Raw genomic sequence first — 13784 nt, forward strand, 5'->3', positions numbered from 1 at the left:
TGCAGTGATTTTTAGACTTTTTGGCCTCCTTGTAGGTACAACTACTTTAAATCAATTATATTGCCATTGGAAATATAGATAGTATATGTCGATTTAGCTACTCACTTGCCATTTAGCAGCAGCAATATCTTGTTTCAGTAGGTCAGGTTGGAGTTGCTTTAATTGTTTTCAGAACCTGAAGTCCTGTGCAAATTTATTCTTTTTTTTTTCATGTTTATTATCATCTTTTAATGATTCAAATTCTGGAATGGAAATGCATCCATGTGAATTGATCATTCAGTCTCACAACTGAAAGAAATAATCTTTTTTCAAAGTTTCAATCAAGTATAGAGAACAGAAAACAAAGTGAATTTTTCAATTATATACATTGAGTATACAGTATTTACATTTCTGCCATGGTCAAATGATTATTAGATTCGACATACAGGATGATCTATCTCCTAGGAAGGGACTGGAGAAAAATCTCTCACTCAAACTACATGAGTAACAATGAAATGTTCCTTTAAAAAAGAGGAAGAGAGACTGAACTCAACGGATGGGGAAGGGAAATAGAAAAAACCTACGAAAAGTAAAAAATATGTCTGTCAGAAGATTAGAGATTGAAAGACTGCCACATAAAAGATAAAGGGAAGAAAGATCATAGCACATCTGGAGATGAAAAACAAATCTGAGGGTCTTTCTGAAGCAAAGGGAGCTGGATGCTCTGACAAGGAAACAGCTGTTAATCCTCTCTATTAAGTCACAATTCATCCATTATGCGTCAGTGGAAAAGGCAAAAAAAGTGGTGGTCAACTACTCCCTGTTGAAGCATACTGAGGCAGCTATTTGGCAATCTGATAAAAAAAGAAAGAGAAAGAAGTCTGTCTCCCCACCCTATCCCCAGAAATGTATACAAGTCATAGAGACCCTTCCAAGACTTGTCAAAACAGAAGACTACTAACCACTTCTGATGATCCACATGGGCACAAACAATATTGCCAGAAGGAACTTAGAAAACACTGCCAAAAATTATGGCATCTTGGACAAGAAACAGATGACCACAGAGGTGCAGGTGGTGTTTTTATCATAGCAATCCACTAAAGACAAGGGATTCAGAAGAGAAAATTTAATTTTGAAGCTAAATTCTGGCTAAGAGATGGTGCCTGGCATTGAGATTTGAATTATGGATACAAGGTTTAAAAAAAGTTTTTTTAAAACAAGGGAGACCTACTCAGTCTGCATCCCAAACAGAGCAAAGAAAAAGAAAAGGGATCTAAATGTACAAAAAATTTTTATCATAGTTTTTGTTGTGGTAGCAAAGAATCAGAAATTCAGGGAACAAGAGGTGATATATGAATATGATGGAACACTACTACACTATAAAGAAATGATGAGGGAGATGGTTTCAAAACAATATGGGAAGACTAAAGTGAAATGAGAAGAACCAAGTGAACAATGTACACAGTAGCAGCAATGTTGTAATGATGATCAATTGTGAAAGACTTAGGTACTCTGATCAGCATAATGATCCAAGCAAATACCAAAGGAATCATGATGAAAAATGCCATTCACCTCCAGGAAAAGAACTGATGAGGTCTGAGTGCAGATGGAAGCATACTTTTTTCACTTCTTGGGTTTTGTTTTGTCTTTTTTGCAATGTGGCTAATCTGGAAATGTTTTACACGACTTTACATGTATAACATATATTGTTTGCCCTCTCAATGGGTGGCATGGTAGCTGTGGGGAAGGGAGAGAATTTGGAACTCAAAATTTTTAAAAATGAATGTTAAAAAATATTTTTTTTAAAAAGTAAATCAGAAAATTGACACTCAGAATTTCACAGTGGGGAATTCTAAAAAAGGAGGAAGCAATAACCCATGCCCACAAAAGCCTATATACAACTACATAAAGTTTAGATAACAAACAAGGTGAACATGCAAGGAGGCAAAGGAGATGTCATAGGTATCAATGAGGCTTAGCGAGATGTGATCTATGACTGTATTATGGCCCTGGAAGTTTATACCTTATTCAAAAGGGAAAAAATATATAAAAGAGGGTAGAGAGGAAATGCTACAAATAAGAAGACATACTCATACTCATGTGAAGAAATCCAGGAAACAGAAGTAGAGAAGCATTACAGAGAGTATTTAGGTAAAGGTCACCGAATAGAGAAGCAGATGCCACTGAGTGTTTACTGCAAAAAATAGGTGAGTTCAGAAAACTGATAAGAAGTCTGAAACAGAGACATGATATAGTCATGATGAAGAACTTCAATTGTATAGACATGTTACTCTCTCTCTCTGTCTTTCTCTCTCTTGCTCTCTCTCACCACAGAGCTCTTAGAGTTTAAAAAGGAAGAAAGTCAGGAATAATCTTGACATGTATCCTAGAGTTTAGAAGTTTTCAAGGAATCTACAATAAGTATATGAAGAACAGCATGGATTAAAATCCCATGGAGTTGGGGGGCAGAAGTCAGCTCAGGAGTACTAGGAAATATTCATGAATGAAATTCTGACAACATAAAGAAAAACAATTCTGATAAAGAGGGAAAATAAAAGTTGTCTGAAGAGACTGATGCAGATGCAAAAAGAAGTCCTCAATCAATCCCAATTTTTAAAAGTTATATATGCAAAATATGAAAGCAAGGTCAGTTAATAAGAGGATGAATTCAAAAGCCTGGTATAGTCTTTCCAGAATAGCATCAGGAGTACTAAAGCTTAGAATGACTTGAGGTTGATGATGAAACCCAAGGACAACCAAATAAGATGCGGGAATTTTTTTAAAGCTGCTTTGGGAAAAGCAATGTGGAATTTAGTTATCATCTCTCTGGTAAGCATGCAGCGTTTATTGACTAAGGTATTTATCTTTTAAACTCTTCTGATCTCCTTATTAAGGTAACTCACTCATATTGGTTATACTTCTAAATAAAATTATCATTATCTGTGTTAATGTCATTTTTGCTGTCTACCCTTTTTTCACTAACAATTACTTGTTTAAATAGTTTACTGTCCCCTGTGTAAAAATCTCATGTACTGAGGGTATTAATCAGGAACAGGAAATCTTTTGGAAGCAATATTAAAAAATGTACCACTTCATTACCATTTTCCAAATGACCAAAATGTATAGAGAATGCAAAGTCCTACTGTACTTACTTTTGCTCAAGAAAAATCACTTAAAATCAGCCAATCAAAATATCCCTAGTTGACTCTCTTTCAAAAAAATGTCTTTTAACACTATCACAAAAAATCAAAAGATTCTTTGAATGAAGTATCAATACAAACAACCCTGTTCAAATAATGTCCAGTCATAAGCATCAGGTAGGACATAAAACATATGGTTATATGATGTTAAAGATGCAATGGTGAAACCAATATGATTCCATAAAATTTAAAAGATTTTGCACAAACAAATCCAATAAGGCAAAGATTAAAAGGGAAATAATTTGTTTTCAGTTTTTATTGCTATATTTTGTTCTTACATTAGAAACATTTCAGTCAGTCAATAAATATTTATTAAGCACCTATTACATATCAGGAACAGTGTTAAGTATTGGGGATAAAAAGAAAAGCAAAAGACATCCCTGTCTTTGAGGAGATCACAGACTAACAGAGGAGACAACATACAAACGACTAAGTACTAACAAGCTATAAACAGGATAAATAGGAAATAATGAACAGTGGGAAGCCTTCTAGATTGAAGGAGCTGAGAAAGGCTTTACAGTAGAAGCTGGAATTTAAGCTGGGACTTGAAGAGAGCCAGGGACACCAGGAGGCAGAACAAGGAAGAACATTCCAAGAAAGGGAGACAGCCAGTAAAAACACCAAGACGTGGTATATCTTCTTCAAGGAAGAACAAAAAAAGGCCAGTGTCACTGAACTGAAGAATACATGGGGGGGGGGGGGGGGGGGGCGAGAAGAAGAGGTAAAGAGGGGACATGGAGAAAAGGGAGAGAAATAAAAGACTGAAAAGGTGGGGGTGGGCCCCTAGGTCATGAATGGCTTTAAATGTCAAACACAGGATTTTATCTTTGATCCTAGAGTTGTCAAGGAGTCAACGGAGTTTACTGAGAAAAGCTGTGAAAGTATAAGACTTCTGCTCTAAAAAAAATTACTTTGGCAACTGGACAGACTGTAATAGAGCCTTATGGGAAGTCAGATGAAGTTGCAGGCTACTACAAAAGTCCCATACCCAAAGCATGAGGTAATGAGGGCCTGAAAAAAGGTGATAGCCCTATCAAAGAAAGGGGGGTATATCTGAGAGATGAACAAAGGGAGAGATAGTAAAGACTAAAAGATGACAATTTGAGCTCTAGGAGAATGGTGGTACCCTTCATGGTGATAGGGAAGCTTGGAAGGGGGAGGGTTTGGGGGGATAGATAATCAGTTCGGTTTTAGATGTGTTTAATATGTCTACAAGACATCCAGTTTAAGATAATCTTCCTTATAAGAGACAGTTGGAGATGCAAGATTGGAATTGGGGGAAGCAGGGGGAGTTAGGGCTCTACAGAAAGATTTGAGAATCATCATCATAGAGATCACTGAATCCATTGGAACTGATTACTCTCACTTTAAGAAGTCTCTCATAAGAAAGTTAAACAGTTAAGCAAATTAATAATACAGTATTCTGATCTGAAAATGCATGCAATATTTCATATCTGTGGTGTATCCCCCTCACAAATCTATTTTTTTAAGTAGGAATCTATTTTCTCTCCTTATGAACTACCACCCCATTAAAGAAAGAAAGAAAAAAATTAACTGGAAAAAATTCTCTGCAGCAAGTTTCCCTGACAAAGGTACCATTTCCAAGAAATTGATTCAAATTTATAAGAATAAGAGCCATTCTCCATTCTATAAATGGTCTAAGGATATGAACAAGTATTTTTCAAAGGAAGAGCCTCAAGCTATATATATAGTCAGGTGGAAAAATGCTCTAAATCACTACTAATTAGAGAAATGCAAATTAAAGCAATTCTGAGATTCTATGTTGCACCTAGATTGGCAAAGATAACAAAAGAGGAAAATGGTAAGTATTGGAGAGACTGTATGAAGACAAGCACAATGATGGACTATTGGTGGATCTTTGAATGGGTACCCCCATCCTGGAAAGCAATAAAGGACTTTCAAGAACATCAGGAAATAAAAGATGTCATCAGGAAAGTATATGACAGAAAAAAATGGACCAGCCAGCTCAGCACATAAAAGGTGCTTAATAGTGCTTGTCAACTTGATTTGGGCTAAATGAAGGAAAAAGATGAAAGGTTTACAGGCCAAGTACTCTGCAAGTAGTATCATGATGTCAGAAAAACATCAATGGCAATTCTGCTACTTGTTTACTGAATATTCACTTTTTTTAAATAATAAAAGTTCATGGATTCACATACATACGCTCGTCTTTTTGTCCTTCTTGCTAGAGTGAAATGTTTGTTTATTGATGATTTTAAATTCATAATAAAAACCAAAATTAAAAAAGATTTAAGGTTATTCATGGATTACAAGCTCAAGATGAGTCAAGAGTGGGGGACAGAACGGAAGACATTGACAGGTACATACATATATTAGGAGATGATAGTCTCACTCTACATGGACCTGTCCTGGTCAGATTCTATACTCATTTTCACATTTTATGAAGAATGTTGATAGAGTGTAAACACAGAAAAATGAGAACGTCATAAGGATGAAGTTTTATCACAATCGAGTACAAAAAGTAGGGACGATTAGCCTAGAAAAGAAAAGGCTTATGGAGAAAGGACATCTGAAAGACAGTAATCGGGAAAATGGATTAGTCTCTGGTACAAAGGAGTAGAACTAGGAGCAAAGGACATAAGTTATAAACAGGCAAATGTAATCTTAATGTGAGAAAAAACTTGCTAAGAGTTAAACTTACCCAAATATACAACAGGATGCCTAGGGATATAAAAGGTGGGGCTCTCCCTGCCAAAACTAGATGAGGAGTCATCACGTAAGCTGTAACAACTCTAAATTCTGTGATGCTTCTCCTGTCCTCTTTAACAAGAGCAAGACAAGTGATAGCATGCTGATGACACCTGGTGGCCACTTCTCACAGGAAGATTCATCCACTGTAGCTTTTAGGAGCAGCATTTGAGAGAAGAGAAGAGCGTCAGACAGTAACATTTACCTGAACATCTGATGTTTCAGATCTCCTTGGCTGCATATAAAGCTGTGACTCAGTAAGAAGTGGCCATTCTATTCCTTCTACTTGCTTCTGTCTGTCCCATTTCTCTTCAGTTCCTCTCTTCACATTTAATCATTTGACTATTTTAGCCACAGACACTGAATACAGGCTCAGGAATGCACAAGACATACCTCTTTTACACTGATATACATTCTCCCTCACACAAAGAAACCCTTTCTCACACATAATTCTTATAAACACTTGAGTGCCCACTATGTCCAAAGTACTTCACTAAATACTCATATTAAAAATGACAGTCCCTCTCCGACAAAAAACATGGAATGTGGAGCAGGAGGTAAAGATAGGATTTCATAAGAAACAATAGAAAGTGGGGGCTGAGGAAGGAAAAGGAAAGAACTCCCAGAAAAGCTCTGAAAAGCACTTGAAGGAAGAAGAGAATACCTTTAGTTACAGAAGATTAAGGAGGTCAACAAAGCAGATGTGAAACCTAAGCTAAAAGTAAAAAACAATCATTTTGAAAGGTAGATTGGAGACAAATGTAACAGGTTTTAAACCGTGGGTAAAAGAGCTTGTATTTTTTTCCAGGAAGCTAGCAGAAACCGTTTGACGAGACGAATGGCGTAGGTAGAGCCAATCCTCGGTCAGATATGGGCAGCTGGGTTACAGGGAGATTGCTATTCCCTAATAAACAAGTGATCAAAGGATATGAATAAAAAGTTCTCAAAAGAAGAGAAAGCACAAGAAAGAATGTTCTAACTCATTAATGATAAGAGAAATGAAGATCAAAACAACATCGAAGTTTTACCTCATATCATGTCATGGTCAAAGATGACAAAAGATGGAATAATCTTGGAGGTGCGGTGGGATGATAAGTATGCTAATACATAGTTGGTGGAGCTGTGAATCAGTACAAAGATTTTGGAAAGCAATTGGGAATTATGCAAATAAAGCAATTAAAATGTTCAAGCCTTTTGACTCAAAGATTACCTTAGTAAGCTTATACCCTAGGGCAGGGGTAGGGAATTTATGGCCTAGACCACCCCACTCCTGTCTTAGGGAAACAACTGATAAAGAAGAAAGTCCTAGTATAAACCAAAATATTTATAGCAGCAGTTTTTGTGATTGTAAACTGAAGAAAGGCTAAAGAAATCGTAGACCTGAATATATGGAAAACTACTGTGCTGTGAGAAATAACGAATACAATACAGAAGAGCATGAAAGATCTACAGGAAATGATGCACAGTGAAATAAATAGAACCAGGAAAGCAATATCCACAATGACTACAGCAAAGCAATCGGAAAGAGCCAACCAAAAGCAAGCTCTCAAGAGAGATAAGAAGCCATTCCCTGCCTGCAGGTGGGAGGTCCACAAGTACTGCACATTGCACATATTTTCAGACTTTTTTTGATGCACTGATCACTTACTTTGATTTTTTTTTCTTTTTGCCTTTTTTTGTACTTAAAAAATAACATGTTATGGGCAATGGCTCTCTGGAAAGATACTACAGAAAATTGTGGTGATGTAAAAAAAAAGACGTCATTAAACACTTATTTTTAAAAAAAATTTAGATGGTAGAGAGGGCAACCAAAGACAGAGGGATCAGCTAAAATACTACTAAATAGTACAAGTAGGAAATGATGGGATCCAAAATTAACATAATAACAGTGTGAACAGAGAGGAAAAGCATGTAAGAGATACTGTGGAGAAGAACCAACAGGACTTCCTACCTGATTGCATGAAGGTAAGGTTGAAAAGAGTAGGAAGAAGGAAGAATCAAAGATGACTATAATCTGAATGCCTGAGAGGATGGTAATGTATCAAAAGAAAAAAGGAAGCTGGCAAAGGTAAGCAGATTATAAATTCAAAAGTGTTGGAAATGCAGCAAAGTTCAGGAGAGAGATTAGGGTTGAATGTATAGGCTTAAAAGTCTTCTGCATAGGTGATAAATGAACCCAGCCAACAAAGTAGAAAGAGAGAACAGAGACAAAGACAAAATTTTGGGTCAGGGAGATCAGAGGGAAACAATGGACAGCAAAAACAGGCAATCTGAATGGAAGGAGAACCATAAGGCAGCAAAGCCACAAAAGTCAAAGGGTGGAAATATTATCTCATTTTATCCTCACAATCACCCTACAAGGTAGGTCATTATTATCCCCATTTTATAGTTGAGGGAACTGAAGCAGATAGTTAAGAGCATAAGAATAAACAAAATAATAACAGACAGCAACACTGACCTTCCAAAGTCATTGGGAAGATCAAATGAGATAATATCTATAAGCACTCAGCACAGTGCCTAGCATATATATGGTGCTTAATAAATGTATCTTTCCTTCTTGCCTACCCATCTTTTCCCCTCTCTTCTGCCTTTCTTCCTGACTCCCTACCACTTCTACCTTGTTCCCTCCCCTCATTTTCCCGAATCCTTTCTCTCCCTCTCCTAATCTTTCCCACACTCACATATATACACATATACATATGTATTCACATATATATACATACTTACCCTTAAAATGCTGGTCTCCTTTCTCCTTCCTGTCTCTCCCCTTTATACAAACACTTTCCCTCTCCCTCTCTCAGTTCAGAGCTAGAAGAAACTTTAAAGGTGTCTAACTTGAGAAGTCTAACCCTCTCATTTTACAGATGAAGAAAACCAGGCACAGCAATCACAATGCTAATTAATTAGAACTAAAAGTCAAGTCTCTTGATTCTCAGAACCGTACACTTTCCACTATATCCACCATGTTACCTTAAAGATAAATCTTGAGAAAATAACAACAAAAAATACTGCAGCTCACATTTACATAATAGTCCATCAGTCATCAAGCATTTATTATATACTTACCATGTGCCAGGCACTCTACTAAGTGCTGGAAATACAAAGAAAGGGGCGGGTGGGGGAGAGTCTCTCTTCTGAAGGAATTTGGAGTCTAACATGACCTCATGGCTTATTTAAAAAAAAAATTTCCTAAAAAAAACCAAGAGGCAGACTCTGGTTATGGAAGCTGTCTAAGTAGTAGTAAATATTATCTACTCCAAATCTCTGATTTTGGAAATGAGGAAAGTGAGACATCAAGGCCTGAACTTTCTAATAAGTCTTGTGGTCATTCAGCAACACTATGCTGTACAAGAACTACTAGCCCTATTTCTTAGCTGAAGAAACTGATGCTCAGAGCAGTTAAGTGACTAGGTGTATTACATAATAAGAGAAGAGCAAGAATAGCTAGAATAGTTCATAAGTCTATAAAGCGCAGTCCCAGAGACCAAAGGAATTACCAAGCCATTGGGTTTATCATTATGTGATCTTCCCATGATGGCTTATTCAAATTTAGCTGAGGTTTACTGAACCCAGAATGGTGCATTTCTAAAAAGCTGCCTAAACTTTTATAATGTGTTGCTTCACCTCCCAAAATAATTTGAGAGGCAGTGAAGTAGTCAAATTACATGCATACACAATTTCTCAACAATCAGTTTGTATATTACCAACAAACCTTATAGTTAGATCAAATGTATATAGCTTTCCCTGTGCCTTGAAACTGTAGACCCAGCTGTCAAAAGAAGATATGCTCCCTGAGAGGAAAGAACAGTGGGGAAATTTTAGGTGAAGATCAAGAAGCAAAAAGAGAAACAATATTGTTATCAGCACATGCTACATTGCACATGTACAGAAAAGAAAGTGATGAGGATCCTGAAATAAAGAACAAAAGTTTAGCACAGAAGCCCAGTAGATCTGACATAGGAGGCTTCAATCACGCAGACATTAGCTGCTCTGTCAAAAGCAGAGCAGCTAATAATTTCTTAAGCTGCCCTGAAAAGAGCATGGATCTAATTATCACCACCCAGAATCAAGTGATTACTGGGGTAGAAATGATGGGAACCCTCCGTCTTAGAACTGGTAATGAAGAAGGGAAAGAAAGCTGGACATGTACTCTAGTTCTGGGGAAAGCAAATACAAAAGTTCATTGAAAGGATAAAGAGAATTCCATGGACTAAAATTCCAAAAGAAAAGTCAGCCCAGGAAGAATGGAAAGTTCCCAATAATTAAATTTTGAAGACAAAGGGAAATAATTCCAAAAGGGAACAAAAGGAGAAGTTGCTTAAAAGACTGGTGTAGAACACACAGGATTAACCAACACACTTAGACTTTTAAGAGATATGGACAGAAATTGGAAGCAAAGGCAAATAAAAGAGGACAAATCAATCAATTTATCATTACATCTTTAAGAATCTACTACCTGCCAGGCACTGTGTTAGGCAGTGGAAATAAAAAGGCAAAAGTGAAACAGTCCCTGCCCTCAAAGAGTTTATATTTTATCAAGGGAGACAATTTTATCAAGGGAGATGTATATAAACAGATACAAAATGTATACATTATGCATATACACACATACACACACATACACACACACACACACACACACACACACACACTCTCAACACGTCCAAAACTGAACTCATTATCCCCACTCCCCTTCAACCCACTCCTCTTCCTATCTTTCCTATTACTTACTATTAAGGGTACCACCATCCACCACTTACCCAAACTCCCAGCCTAGGTATCATTCTCCACTCCTCACTCTCTCCCACCTCTCATATTCCATCTGTTGCCAAAGTCTGCAACATCCCTATATGCACCCCCTTCTATCATCTGACACTACCACCACCCCAGTACAGGTCCTCATCACCTCATGCCTGAACTACAGAAATAGCTTGCTGGTTGGTTGGATTGCCTAAAGTCTCTCCTCACTCCAGTTCATCCTCCACTCAGCTGTCAAATTCATCTTCTCAAAGCAGAGGTCTGATCATATCACCACCATCCCCTACTCAATAAATTCCAGAATCTCCCTGTCACCTCCAAGATCAAATACAAAATCCTCTGTTTGATATTCAAAACCCTTCAAACCCAACCGCCTCATCTCCCACCTTTCTAGTCTCCTTATACCCTATGCTATCCCTCTCCACCCTGTCCAACTCTCCAATCCAGTGGCACTGGTCTCCTTGCCAGTGTCACTAGAAAAGATACCTCAAGATACTCCATCTCCCAACTCCAAGTATTTTCACTTGTTGTCACCGATGCCTGGAATGCACTCCCTCCTCAGCTCTACCTACAGGTTTCCTTGACTTCCTTCAAGCTCCACCTTAAATCTCAACCTCTACATGAAGCCTTTTCTCAATCCCCCTTAATTCTAGAACCTTCCATCTGTTAATTAGTTCCAGTTTATACTTTATGTAACTTGCTTGCACATAATTGTTTACATATTGTCTCCTCCATTCAAATGTTAGCTCCTTTAAGGCACAGACTGTCCTTTGCCTCTCTTTGTATCCCCAGGGCTTACCACATTGTTAGGCACATAACAGGCAACTTAATAAATGATACTGACTGACTGATTCATGAAAGAAGTGGCAGTTGAGCTGGGCTTTGAAGGAAATTATTTTTATTCAGTCTAACTCTTCATGGCTCCATTTGTGGTTTTCTTGGCAGAGATACTGGAGTGGTTTGCCATTTCCTTCTTCAATTCATTTTATAGATGAGGAACTGAGGTAAACAGGGTTAAATGACTTACACAGGGTCACAGAGCTAGTTAAGTGTCTGAAGGCAGATCTGAACTCAGGAATATGAGTCTTCCTGATTCCATGCCCAGTACTCTACCCACTGTACCACCTCTAGCTGCCCTTGAAAGAAATTAGAGATTCTAAGAGACAGTAGTGAGGAAGAGATATTAAAGGGATGAGGGAAAACATGTTCAAAAGGCACAGAGACAGGAGATGGAATATCACAAATTATAAACTACAAGAAATTCAGTTTGGCTAAAAGAAAGAATAAGTGAATATGTTAGGTTAGAAAGGTTAGGTTGGAGCCAGCTTGTGAAAGGGCTTTACATGACAAACTTAAAGGTTTATATTTGACCCTAGAGACAACAAAGAGTCACTGGAGTACAATGAACAGGGGAATGATATTGATGGATTGGAGAGAGTAGAAACTTGAGGTGGGGAGGTCACTTAAATTGATATTTCAGCAGTCCAGGTGAGAAGTATCAAGGACCTGAACTAGGAGGATGGGCATGTGAGTGGAAAGAAGGGGACCATGTTTCAAAGGCAAAAACAATCCTGTCCTGTGTTTGCTCTTTTCCACTAAGTAAAGGGAATACAGCCTCTTCAACCTCATGAGTGTGAAAAGTACAGGAGTCTTGGTATCCCAGAATTTTCGAATCCGAGTTACAGGCTAGGCATGGTAGCATTAATATCCTGAAGAGCAGAGAAATCTTTGGGTCCAAGGCCAGCAAATATGATCCTGCCTTTGGACATGAATATGGTGGAACCAATGCTATGTAAGACCTGAGCTAAGTTTTAAGCCTACTCCCCTAGAGATCAAGTGGTATAAGAAAAATCTTGGGGAGAAAAATGTGTACATTTATTCTTGTTATAACTTTAAAGTAGATATCCACTTTTTAAAAACTAAATATATGTGTTTGACCTCTGGTAGCATTTCTAGCTAGCCCTCCAGCATAAATATCTAACCTCTCGTAGCATCTCAGCTATTGCTGCAGCAAACCAGATGGTAAGTTATATGGTGCTAACTAATCAGCAGGCCAGAGTCCCAGAAGTATATCTGAATTTCTTAAATTTCTTCTCATCTAAGTCATGTCAATTCAAACTGACTGCATTATTTATCAACTATAAGCATATTGCTTCACATTAAAAAAAAAAAACCCAACATACTAATGCCTATAACTGACCAATGGAATGCCTTTGTAATTTAAATATCTATAATGGCAAAAAACTCTGCCTCCTAAAGTACAAAATGTTCACTGGAACTTTATATAAAATAATGGTAGGCACATATTCTCTATATCCCAGCTCCCAATGATTTAAAGTAGTTAAGTGAAATAATAAATGAAAAATCTGTTTTTCCTCTTTCAAGTCACAATAGAAATGTCAATTTAATTCTAACTATTCAACATAAGAACAGGTAGTTCTTATATCTAGATCACCAAGATTTCCAGAGAAGATACCATGGGGGAATGAATCTACACAACTTTGTATCTCCTACCTTAGAGCAGAGTTTCCTGATTGGTTGAGTGAGCTCACAATAGTCCATTATATCTAGCCAACCTCAGACCAGGTAGGTCATGCTTCACATTTGATCCAGTCATCCACCAAATTCCATTCCTAAACCCCATGTTCTATAGATATTAACCCTGTTGTAATATATACCATGTCCCTCCAATTCCTGCTCTGGGAATAATAATCACATCAATATTATTATTTCTACAAAAGACATGTCAGCGGACTCCTCAACGAACCCACTCATCATTCCCAAAACATCTTTCTATGGTCACTACTCCCCTCTATGTGTTGTTTCATCTTATGCTTTTTGAGGGTAGAGCCTGACTCACTTGTTTTGTTTATCACAGTGCCTGGTACTTAGTAAGCTCTTAAAAATATTTTTCTTTCATCCATTTCATCAATTATAAGTATCAAGGTAATTTTCCCCCCTCTAAATCAAAAACAGTATAGCTTTTAAAAAAAATTCTGGGTAGTACACTTACAAAGTATACATTACTATAGAAGAAAACACTGAGAAAAAACAACAGACTCCAATTATTTTAATAATATCAATTATGCTTAAAGAAACAATAAAAAACATGAAATG

The 13784-nt window shown here is 37.3% G+C and overlaps 1 protein-coding gene across 5 annotated transcripts in view; it reads right to left on the bottom strand.

Annotated features, from left to right (window-relative positions):
* The window catches only part of ZNF407 (zinc finger protein 407), a 609391-nt gene that overhangs the window by 549147 nt on the left and 46460 nt on the right, over window positions 1-13784 (bottom strand). Inside the window, exon 1 of one of the 5 annotated variants that reach the window (XM_072604087.1) lies at window positions 106-3840. The exons of the other annotated variants lie outside the window; for them this stretch is intronic. The gene's annotated coding sequence lies outside the window, so the exon portion shown is untranslated. Of the gene's footprint in view, window positions 1-105; window positions 3841-13784 lie in introns of those variants that run through there. 5 annotated transcript variants of the gene reach the window in all.

Source organism: Notamacropus eugenii, chromosome 4, assembly GCF_028372415.1.
Source record: "Notamacropus eugenii isolate mMacEug1 chromosome 4, mMacEug1.pri_v2, whole genome shotgun sequence".
Taxonomy (NCBI): Eukaryota; Metazoa; Chordata; class Mammalia; order Diprotodontia; family Macropodidae; genus Notamacropus; species Notamacropus eugenii.